Source organism: Nesoenas mayeri, assembly GCF_963082525.1.
Source record: "Nesoenas mayeri genome assembly, chromosome: 2".
Taxonomy (NCBI): domain Eukaryota; kingdom Metazoa; phylum Chordata; class Aves; order Columbiformes; family Columbidae; genus Nesoenas; species Nesoenas mayeri.
Window position 1 is genome coordinate 39,461,904 of NC_137543.1, and position 12,639 is coordinate 39,474,542.

Sequence of the window (12,639 nt, forward strand, 5' to 3'; positions counted from 1 at the left end):
GATGTCAACTTTGACAGTACGGATGACATTCAGCTGCTAAACGTAGATACCTACTGCCATTTACGGTACCTTAAGGTACCCAAGACAACCTTCCATGGCTGACTGTTATGACCCAGTATTTAGAGAAGATATAGAGGACTCATGTCCTTCTGAAGTAACACATGGAGGCCAAGAGGACACCACAGAACCTGAAATCATACAAGATGCCCAGACTTAAGCAGCAGAACACCACTTGTTGTTTCTGCAGGATGAATGCAACTACTTTTTAATGTTCAAGACATGTCCAAGTTGTTTTGACCTGAGCCGGGTGTGAACTAATCATCTAAGCAGGAAATAGTAGTTGCATTGGCCTTCTCCTCATATCACTACATTTTAGTCACTTGTGTTGTGTTTTGTGTCACCAGCAGACATCTATGATCACTCTGTGCTATAAATGGTGTTCTCAGGGTGCAATTCACGTGACCTGTTCTAAACATTTGATCATATAATATGATTCATGGGTTACCTGCATTTGGGTCCCTGTTCTGAAGAGTTCTTACATATTCACACCAGAGGCAACAGGTTTCATGATTTCTATATCACAGCCACAACTGCCTCACACTATGTTACTTTCAATACTCACCTGAAATGTGGCACGTGTCCTCTGTGTGCTGAAACTCTGGAATTATATATTAGTATATTTGAATTGAAAACCTTCTGACTTTTCTATGTTCTCAGCTAACAATTCTTGATAACCTGTTTGGAAGATTCTTGGTTACAGGGGGTCTGCTTAAATTAAATTTTAACACAAGTAACCATGTGTTTGTATCTCACAGATAAGGTCACTGTGTAAGGCCCTGAGCTGGCAGACCCTATGCGTGTCTCTCTTTAAAATAATATATACATGCAGGAGACTTAGCTCCTGTAAAAGTGCAACATGATCATCATGGGCTGTGAGCTACATCTGAAGTAATTAACAGACAAAGTCAATGCCCATAGACTTTCCTAGCCTAGTTTCTCAGGCTAGGTAGCCTTGCTTAGAAGAGCAAAATGAAAATGGAAAGAGAAATGAATTTTCAGTCTCACTTCTGAAGTCAAGGTACTATTTGAGTGTGCTCCATTTAAAGCGTCAATCAAACCCCCCCTAATTGTTTTACTGTTCAGCAGGAATATTTGGAAGTCTGGAAAATCAACATTATCCAGCTGTTTCTCCAGCAGGTCAGCCATATGTTTCAAGTGACAGCACTGCATAGGTATATAGACCAATAAGAGAACATATGGCTTTATGCGTGTGTGGTCATTTTAATGTAACTATCTCAAATTCAGTCAGACCATGTAAGAAGACTGGATGCAGGCCTTCTAGCTACAGTGATTTCAGAAGGCCCTTGTCAGAACACAGCTGGAGTGAATCAGCGCACAGGAATCAATGACTGTTTGGAATCAGTTTTGTTTCCCATAAAATACCAAAAATACCAAAATATAAAATACTGAAATCCTGCATGGTAACTGCCAGTGTATCATGGCACGCTTACCTTAAAAGACATCTTCCAGTTCTCTGATCCCTCATTTTATGCTTTTCATCACAGCAATGCTGACGAGTTGCAGCTCACAGGAGCATATTATGTTTGTGCTGGGCTTCATTTGCGGGTTTTTGTGGAGGAAGGAGGAGGGTAGCATGTTTTTTTCCCCACGTGCAGGAGGCTTCAGGCTCTCAGCGTGACATACTATAGCCGATCAATCAGATCGCATCGTGTGACTCTATTCATCTACCTCTCACCTCCCATCTGCTCATTTCCCTCTAATTCCTTTCCTGTTTCACCAGCGCTTCAGGGCTGTTCATCTTGCAATTATCCACTCCCTTTACAGAACATAATAAGCAGAGAAAACTTTTTTTTTTTAATCACATCTGTGACTTTTCATATTGACAAGGTCTGAGGGGCAATTTGTCTCTCCACCTTGCTTTCTCCCCATCAGACTGCAGAGGAGGGTGCAGCACCCCGGAGCATGTTCTGCAACACACCTCAAGAGTAGGTCTTCATCAGCTGGGAAAACGAAGGATTTTTTCCTCAGTATTACAGAAGCAAATGCAGATGTGCAGGTATGAAGTAATTGTGGTAAAAGGTACTCTTTTAGTATTTAAAGCACTTGAAAATGAAATGCATGGGCAAGGCACCTGGAGAGAATGTGCGCTCCTGCCGGTGATGCAGGCAGGTGCAGGCAAGCTCTGCACAGGCAGCAGGACACAACTCCAGCGCAGAAGCCATGAAGGGCTTTGCCCAGTCTCACAGCCCTGCTGAAATCTCTTGTTTGTGCAACTCTGCAGCTCCTACGCTTGCGCTGGCTTGCTGCCCTGCGTTAATACAGCACAGCATTGTGCTGCAGAGACCTGCCCAGAGGGGCAGCTTTGATACACGAACTGTGCTTTTCCAAGAGGTGAAGCAGCATCTATGTCTAGGGGAACAGCTGAGCCAGTTGAGTGACCCACCAACATAGTGAGACAAGGCAAAGCACTATGAAAACTCTGGCTGAAGTTTACTGCCAGCCCAGTGCTTAGCCCACAGGACAATAGTGACAAGCTGCTGCACTTGCTAAAAGGGAGCTGGCCTTGTGGCCACCATGGCAGCAGTGACCATCTTTCCCCTTGATGGTTGGCACATCCTAGGGAGAGGCCTCTTAGTAGTGCCTTGGCACATCAAAGACGAGGACAATCATGGCCTGGATCTGTGCTTAACCACACGAGTGAAGAAGTCTCTGTGAGTGAATCTACACTGCTGAAGAGGCGACTGCTGCAGAATGAAACCCAGCACAGAGCCCCTCATCCTCCCTGTACCTGCCAGCTCTCTCCAGACCCCTCGCTCCCCAGCAGTTACTTCTCCTCACTGCAAATCTGGGGCACAGCTCACTACAGGGTCTGCCCCAAAAAGCGGCAAAGATGACACTGTGCCACATTCAGATGTAACTGTGGCCTGGCCAGCTGTGTACCCTGTCCCATCCCATCCTTTAGCCTATGCTATACCCCGGGGCTGCAGCACATACCCTTTGGCACTTACTGTAAAAACAGTTCTCTGGTGGGCTATGACACAGCTCTCAGCTTACTGCAGACACTCTGAACTGTGAAAACGTACAGAAATCCTTAAGTATTTGGCATAGCACATACAGTCTTCTGCCTTAAGGCCACTGAGACCCAGAGGAGAGTGAAAGCCGGGCGCTATGCAGGGCAGATGCGGCCAGACTCCTCTGGCAGAGGCTGTCCCTGAGCAATACAGACAGGTGATGCAGGCAGTCTGTGCCACCAAACTTGGAATTAAGGTGCACATCCTGGTCTTTTTTGACCAGTTTGGATGTCCCTGATATCTGCCGCTCCTAAGTGCTCAGAGTTCCTATGTCAAGATCTTGCCTTGGTCATATCCCAAATCCAGGGTAGAGGAAAGGCATGGGTGGGAGCTTGTCCTCTCTATTTTCTTTCACTGCTATAGACTGACACCTCCACATTTTTTTTCTTGTTTCTTTTTTTTTTTTTTCCATATGTAAGGTACAGGAGTATTGGCTTCAGACAAGAATTTCTGAAAGACCCTTACTCCCCTGGGTGCAATATATCACCTATGAAAAGGTAAAGCCTAGTCATGGAGTCAAATAAACACTGCAGCTGCAGTCAACACCAGTTTACAGGAGATTCATCAAAAGCTGCTAAAAATTATGCAGAATATGATATCCAAACAAAAGACATTCAGGCCAAGTAATGAAGAAGTTTTCTTCCCTCACTTTATCAATACTACACACACACACATGCATTTCTCATTACCATCCGTGTTTTTCCTGCTCATCCCCATTTCCTTGCCCACTAAGTGCTCTTTCTAGTCCAACATCTTCCAGTCCCTTTGGTCAGACACTCCAGTCCTTTACACCTGCCCCGTCTTTCAGTCTGACTTTTTTGCTCCCATTCCAGTGACTCCAGTTCCCAACATCTCAACCAGATTTTCTACTGAATCACAGTCTCTTCTCTTCTGTGTGGCAATAACAGGGAAGATGGAGCCCCCAAAAGCAAAGGGTAACAGTCTTCTTACTCCTCCGTCCTACATCAGAAGTTTCCTGTCCTTAACAAGAACAGCACTGCAGCATGAAAGTGCCCCTGCAGACATACTATTTAGGAAGGAAAGTCAAGCACTGGCTCAGCAGGAAAAGCCAAAATGTAGGTTGTGGAAGCAGCAGTCACTCGGTGGGGTGCATGGGGGCATTGTAACCCAGCATTGCACCAGGAGCACGCACTGTTCTTTCTTAGAGGGCTCTTTCTTCCCTCAGTGCTCAGGGTAGACGGTGCTGAGCTACTAAGTGGCTATTTATTTTGCTTTCTTCTAGCGGTTCAGTGTGTGGCTCTGTGAGACATTTGCTGCATATTATTCCAAGCCTGCTCTGAAGATAGCCTTTGTTAATTCCCTCCTGAGCTTTTCTGTGGAGTTCATCAACGCAGTACTTTTGTGCCTCCTAAATGCTAATTCATTTACTGATGTATTACAACTGTCAGGATTTTTTTAAATTTCCATTTTGCATGTGGAGAGATGAAGTGCAGTGAGATTAGGATCCAAGTGTTCCTCTAATATGGGGTGCCCATTTTCCAGCACTGAGGGTCCAATTTGGCAGAGGCCTCAACATTACATGGCAGCTTGTGTGTTCAAAACACGTCCCCTTGATTTCTGTTGCAGGTGAGCGCTGAGTATTTCTGGAAATCAGACCCCAGAGTCTACAGCTTGGCAGGCTGAAAATAAACAATGTGCAATCCCACCATCTGTGTGAAGTTTGGTTTAACCCAAAGCATGAGCTCCAGGAGAGAGAAAGGGATTCGCTTCTCCAGGGCTGCACCCAACATGCTTAACCAAAGGATCATTCCTGATCTCCACCAGTCCTCCCCCAACCATTCGCATTTGTTTGCCCACACAGTGTGCTTCCTAGCACAGCTGCTTCCAGTCCTGTATGCCTGCCACATCTTTCAACCCGCCCTGGGGCTCCCATCCCAGTGACCCCAGTTCCCAGTATCCCATCTGGATTCACTGCTGGGTCTTCATCTCTCCAACTGTCCTGCCAAGAGCAGGAAGCAGGCAGCCCTGAGAGCATGGGGTGTCAGTCTGACAAATCGCAGCTTCATGTCTTGCCGCAGCCTGGCCTAGCACAGCAAAAGTTGTCGTGATCACAAGTAAAAGCTGTAATTACAAAAAGCCCTCTGCACCTCGTGGCCTAGACAGGAGATGCACATTGTGGGCGCTGAACCATCAACCCAAGCTGAGCAAGTTTATTTATTCTGGAAGGTCAAGCTAAAGCATGAGGCAAACCTTGGGGTCATTAAATGCTAAAATCAAATACGTTTCTTCAGAGCATGTGTGAATTGCCTTTTCAAAGGCTTGTAACTCAGCCAGATGTAGGTGGATTTTTCACAGGGCAGCAAAAAAACATAAGCAGTGTAAAACCATTTGTTTTATAAAGTGTCATGTCTCTAATCTAAACTACTAAACTTTGGGCAAATTTATAGCCAGCTGAAGACATAATTTACAGTGCAATATTTCAGGCAGGCTGAACAGCACGGGTCCTGCTATTCCCACTGACAGCCTGTGTTTTCATACCCGTGCACTGGTGAGTGCTGTAGACAGATGAAAACCTCACTGTTGATGCCCTCAGGGAACAAATGATTTCCTGTCCTGCCCCAGGGGACCCCCAGCACCAAGCTACTGTCCCTTCTGTACTTGGTCAGCTGTGGCTTTGCAACTCTTATCTCCTCCTCAGCTTCTCTCGCTCCCAGCCCAGAGGATATTCTGCACCATCTCCCCTGCAGCCTCCCTGAGACCTGCTGACATGCCGGATCCACCGGCTCCTTTCCATTTATCTCTGATGTATTAGCAGAATTATGGTCAAAAACTATAAAGCTGTTCAACAGCTAATAATCTATGTTACAAGATACTTCCTACAATACATGATATGCATGTCCCTAGGACATGTGCTTTGCTATCAAGACATATCTCATTCATAATTTTCATATGGGGGAAGCATTTCCACGGGAATATTCAGAAATTCTATGTTGTTTGAAATAATTCATGATAAAATAGTGAATATAAGCCTTGCACCAAGATCTCGCATAATATAGAGCTATTTTAACTGAAAGCTCATTAGTGTCTCCCTTCTGCCCCAGCCCATGTGGAAATGCACCCCAGCTACAAGCAGAGCAACCCAGGTGCCATCCATGGGCAGTGAGAAGTTTTCACACATTTTCCTACTGATTTTTATTTGCTGGTATTTTACTACTTCTGCAGTAAATTGGTGCTGACTGTGGGCAGGCATAAAACATGACCCGTAAAAGCAGAAACATATGGTGAAGGAACACTAAGGTCACACCAAGGATAACAACTAGAAAGGTCTGCCTTGCACAGCCCAGCTGGGCATATGGAGGAACCAATCCGAATAAATAAAAACCTTACACAAGTCACACCCATGAATGGTCCCTTTTGGATCTAAAACTATTCCAGTCAGCATTTTTGTATACCAGTTGTGATACTCTTCCTTCTGGGATCCTGTTTCCAAGAACAAACAGTTACCTTCAGCAACAAGTTCATTTGAAGATCAGTCCTTTGGAAAGCATACACGTCAGGATGCAATAAAGGCAAACCCTTATGTGTACTTTAAAATCCTTTCACTCTAATCTAGGACATAAAAATCCATATGCTCTGGCTCAACAACATGGGGCAACACATTCCAACAGGTTTTTAAGCTGCATTTTCAAAATGCCTGATATGGCAGCTTTTGGTGAATCACTAGGCAGGTCTTTCCATCTTTTGGTGCTCAAGGCCTTTAGGATGAGAGGAAACAGCCCCAAGTTGCACCAGAGGAGGTTCAGATTGGATATTAGGAAAAAATCCTTCACAGAAAGGGTTGTCAGGCACTGGAACAGGCTGCCCAGGGAAGCGGTGGAGTCGCCATCCCTGGAGGTATTTAAAAGATGTGTAAATGTGGCACTCTGGGCTATGGTTTAGAAGTGGACTTGGCAGTCTTAGGTTAACAGTTGGACTTGATCATCTTAAAGGTCTTTTCCAACCTAAATGATACTATGATTCTGTAAGTTTCGACTCCACAGCAGGAAAATGAAATGTTCCCTTGATGCATAAATCGTACATTTTCACAATTAGTATGCTTGGCTCTTCTTTAAAAGTTTTACCCTAACTCTGAATTTCCTGAGTCTCTAATGAGCTTGAGTTGGTGATAGTAATGCTCTTGCAGTTCGTGTTATCCTAAGAAGAATTTTTAACCCCAAATTTGATTAAAGTTATCCTTAAATAAACTTTAATTAAATGAATTTGATTAAACATCACAGGTTGTTTGGCCAGATTATAAACGTAGCTATTAGGTAAAATTTTCTTTCTCTGCAGGGCAATTTTAAATTACACTAAGTTTTCAGACCTGTTTGCACTGGCAGTAGGTTAAAAGCAAGGGCTCTTTTGATGCCTGGGAGGGCAGAGGAGGAACATCCAGCTCCCAGGCTGTGCTTGGTGACTGCACAAGGAACAAGTGAGGGCAGAGAACAGTCTCTGTCGCTTGGACTGAAGATCAAGTTCAAACATCAAGAAGTGGCCCAGATGCACCTGCAGAAGGGCAGATCTTGTAAAGAAAAGCGTCTCAGGGAGGCAATGTGCTACTGCAGGTTACTTGCTGTTGCTGGGCCGGAGCATAAAAGCAGTGTGACACCATGGAAAGAGGAAGCTCCTCAAAGAACTGAGCTCTTTCACATCTTCCCCAGTCACTGAACTCGTCTCTCCAGCTGGCAATGCTCACTCACTGCAGTTAGGTACCCAGATAGATACAGGTATGCTTCTCCCACTGTGGCTGGCCAGAAGGCTATGGGCTATTGGGACAGTGACATGTCGAGAGCAGTCTCTGGCTCTTTAACTGCTCGGCTTAATCATCCACCATAACTATTCATTACACTGCACACCCAGAGAAAACTGCCAGCTGTTCCCAGAAACAACAGCTCACCAACCAAAGCTAGCATGACTGCCTCAGGCAAATGTTTTGCTTTTGTGCTGTCTCCCTGTTGACTACGGCAACCTAAGGCCTCTTTCTGATCATCAGGGCTCACAGCAGGTTTGGCCACAACTGAAAAGGAGGTGATTTTCTTCCCTGTGCTCCAAATTTTCACACCATTTACATTATTCTCAAATCCCACAACTTGTAAGTGACAGGCTCCCTGTGTGGATGTAGAGGGTTCGGAAGAGATGCCCCAAGACAGGGGAAGAGTCTGTTGCCATTGCTGCTCCCGTGATTATCAGTTGCGGCCAAGCTCTCATATTTAATTGACTTTGCCGTTACTATATTCATGCTAGTTTGCATGTTTATTACCTTTCCCATTTCAAACATCACTGAGCTGAATCTTAATAAATAGATTTATTCTGAATGGATTTTTGTTATTGTTGCCTTCCCCCCACCCCTCCCCCGGCCATTAAGACTCATTATGTGGAGTCATCAGCTGTTTTGCTGTGTTTCCCATCTGTTCATACAGCACTTGAGTTCTGGGATTTTTCCCAGGGTGTGAGATAATACTGCAGATGGGAGTGCAATTTCCACTGTTTTGATTTTGACCCAGTGGGGCTTCATGTGGCCTCTGGTAGAAAAAAGACAATTGCAATGGTTTTGATTAAAGATTCTTCATATTACAGAAACTCGTAAAATCTCAAGATTTTCAAGATCCTGTTGCTAACTAGAGTCAGTGGCAGTTTTTTTCTAAGAGGATTTCCAGTTCTTTCCCTGTCTACAATGCTTCCATTCTCTTAAATAAACAAGGACTCTTTCTTGAGAACAAATCTTGTGCGATTTCAAGTCACAGGGAAAAACTACCCTGCTTGTGGCTGGGAAGAAGATGAAGTTCTGGTTCCATTGCTGTTAAGGGGAGCAGAAACTGGAACCTAATTAGACTTTGATGGGCAAGTCTAGTCTCCTGTAACCACTGGTAGCCACCTCATTTCAGACCTTTCACTTATGTATCAGTTAGGTTGCCATATTGACAAGAGGTTTCAGTAACTCACTTCTCTGATGGCTTGCAAATCTCTAATTTGTAGCCATGGTACACTTTGGTCAGCTTATACCCATTTGATCTGTGTTGTCCTTTTTCTCACATACTTATTCTCTCTCTAGAGTGTTTATTCCTCCTGCATTTGTAGACAACGATCACATCCATTTCAACCTTTGCTCTGCAAGACTGAACAAACCACTCTCTTCTATAGCTTCTTCCTGGAAAAATACACTCTCTACTCTCCTCACCTTCCTCACAACTCTCAGGTGAACTTGTTTTAATTCATATTCATCTGTCCTGGTGACAGGAGCCAAAGCACTGCTGTCACTCCTCAAGCCAACATATGGGCACGTACCTGCTCTAGTTTTGCTTCCTTGCACTGCTGCTTTGTGCTGCTTTTTCTCTTGGTCTGCATTTTGAGACATATTTTAATTTTCAGGTGTCAACTTCAGTTAGGTTTCAGTCTCATCATGAAAATCCCCTCCTTCTCCTGCTCTGCATTCATTTTCTGACATAGATTAAGTGGCTACAAAAGTATTTTGGTCCGTTATTCTCTAATTCAATCTCCTAGTGTTTTTCTTTCATATCTGTAATTCCTATCTCAATTTCTCAGCATCTCTGCTACTAAAATTGTTATTTGGAGTAGGTTATGGCCAGGGTGAGCTTCTCTCTAGGTGCAGGATGGCAGCCTCTGAGACAGACTTCTCTTCCCAGCTTTGCCAGATCAGCAATTTTCTGACTCAGAATTACTATTATTTGTACTACATTTCACAGTTTTTGACTCTTTACTGTGCTCACAGTGCAAGACTCCGGGCTATTCTAGCAGCACTGAGCTCCTAGATTAAGAAAGCTTTAACATAGCACTGGCCCAGTGGCAGCTGTAATGAGGACTAGCTTGTGCAGCTTTACAAGTGGCCACAGAGCCAGGAGGGTCAACCTGCAACCTTGCACCTTGTCATGAAGCAGGACAGTGCTCTGGGGGCAAACAAGCTCGGGATAAATCCACCTCTCATAAGCATTCCCCTCCCCTGCAGCTAATTACTGAGCAGGTAAATCTGCAGCAATATCTGAGAAGTCAGAGAGGATAAGACCCATAATTGCTCAGCAAGGCTTTTCATCCTGAAATTACAGAAACCCAAGAAGGTTCAGTCTTCTTATAGAATCATAGAATCACAGGATATCTCAAGTTGGAAGTGATCCATAAGGATAATTGAGTCCAACACGTGACTCCTAAACAACACTGCTGCTCACATGACTCCCTAAAACTAAACCATATGACTAACAGCATTGTCCAGATGCTCCTTGAACTCTGACAGACTTGGTGCCATGACCACTTCCCTGGGGAGCCTGTTCCAGTGATCAGCCACCTTTTCCTAATACCAACCTGAACTTCCCCTGAAGCAGTTTCATTCCAGTTCCTCATGTCCTGTCACTGGTCACCAGAGAGAGGAGATCAGCAAATCCCCCTCCACTGTCCCCCATGAAGAAGTTGTAAACCGTGATGAGATAGCCCCTCATCCTTCTCTTCTCCAAGCTGAACAGACCAAGTGACCTTAGCCACTCCTTGAAAGTCTTACCATGGAGACCCTTCACCATCTTGTTCACTCTCAAATAGTCTGCTGTCTTTCTTGTATTGAGGCACCCAAAACTGCACACAGTACTTAAGGCAGGGCCACATGAGTGCAGTATATACTTACTCCTCTCAGAGGAACATATGTGCTAAAGAAAGGGTCAGCAACATTTTTATTAAACTCAACATTTGTAAGCATGGAAATGCTTACAAAGTTACCATGTCTACTCAAGAATTTAAAGATTTTTGTGCTACAAGTGGAGGAGGGGAAGAGACATTTTTAATGAAACTGCAAAATTGCTTAATAAGGGAAAAGGGAAAAGGAAGTTGTGAGGGAATCGTATTTGCGATGATGACTAATGTTAGGAGATCACCTATGCCTAGTGTAAACCCCCCTGAAGCATCCAAGAGTCTCAGCCATGGCCTGGAACTTCTGTTGTGTTGAAGATGTATGAACCTAAAGAGGGGACGAGGCGGGATATATGAAGACAGGTAATGCTGGTAGAAATCTGTAGGCTTTTTAATAGGCCTTAGATATAAATCTGGTCTAATAAATCTAATAAAGCACAAAATTATGCTTCCTAAGCATAGGATTTTACCTCAAGTTAGGCCAAAATGCAATTTCAGGGAAAAAAAGAATAAAAAAAAAAAACTCATTGGAGAAAATCTGTCGAAGCAGTGAACTTTTCACCTCTAAAAGCTTGTAATGACCACAGGGTACAAGTTCAGATGGTTCACTTAACCGCCAAGTAACGAAATTAGGCTAAAAGTTAGATCTAGTCTGCCCTGAGGCAACATGACAAATTAGATTCATCCACTCACCATATTTGTATTAATGCACTTTTGTATTAGTGAACAGATTATAAAAGAAGCCTTTGCCTCGAGGCAGGGTTTTCTGGCACTGAACTCATTTACAAGCTGAGGTTCTCCCTTGAGGACACAGACCCTCCCTTCTTTGCAGCTGAGAATCTGATCCTCAGCAAAGATTTACCTGTAAGCAGATCTTAACACTTCAGAGCTTTAAAAACTACAGATTTCTTTCTATAAAGCTACATAAATTGTACACTCTTAATATAGAAATTTTAATAATTATGGAATATTTACTTAACATCTTTCTGAAACACTCAGTGTATTTCACTGTTAATATTAGTTAAAAAAAAAAAAAAAAAGAAAAAAGAAAAAAAGAAAAAAGAAAAAAAGTTGTTTTAAAGCCAGCTTTCTGGGATAGAATCTATAAACTCATCCTAGATCTCAGCCTTGGCTGGCAGTCAGTAGTGAGAACTGCTGACTATGTAGATGGCCACCTCTTTTCATGCCGTGGCTGCATACCTGCAAAGGGTTGTAGCCTTGCAGTCCTGTGGCCGTGTAAGTCATGGCACTCATAGAACTTAACAGCATCTGTATGTGTTTCCAGCACAAGGCTTGGCTTTGCAGCTGCAGAAGCGCGTCATCCCTCTGACCTGAGAGGGAGCCGTGAATCAAGAATGCATTTCTTTTTCTTCTGAAGATGAAAGACTTTTAAAATTAATTGCATGACATTATGGCTTGTCTGTATTGTCAGCTTTGATTTTGCTGTGACAAAATGATGGCCGCTCCCTGTCACACAGAGTGACGCCGTGTCTGTGAGCACCGCACTCGTCAAGTGGCATCAGCGAGTTAAAGCATAGCTGCAATCTGCATGGAAGGCAGTTTTGAGGAGTGCGGCAAGGAGGGTGAGGCAAGCGCAGATGTTACACTCTTGCAGGGGATCCAACCTGGACATCACTCACTGCAGCTGGTGTTGGCTCTGCCGTACCACCTACAAACCCGTGCCAGGTGTCTGACCCTCCTCACCACATCCCCGCAATCAGTGAAAATTACTGAGGGTGATAGCCTTGAGAAGTGTAATTTGAAGCATTCAGAGCTGAATGCACAACCGCTACATCTAAAATCAAAGGTGTTAAAGGAGCCACTCTGCTGCCTAAGCAGGGCTGGATGGAGAAAGCGGGAGCAATAGCAGCCTGAGTAGACTAGCCCATTTTCCCTTTAGAGGGCAGTGGTGTTCATC

General features: G+C 44.1%; 1 protein-coding gene across 1 annotated transcript in view; it reads right to left on the reverse strand.

Moving 5' to 3' along the window:
- The window catches only part of CLVS1 (clavesin 1), a gene marked incomplete at both ends in the record, with an annotated part of 92,413 nt that overhangs the window by 3,764 nt on the left and 76,010 nt on the right, over window positions 1-12,639 (reverse strand). The window lies entirely within an intron of this gene.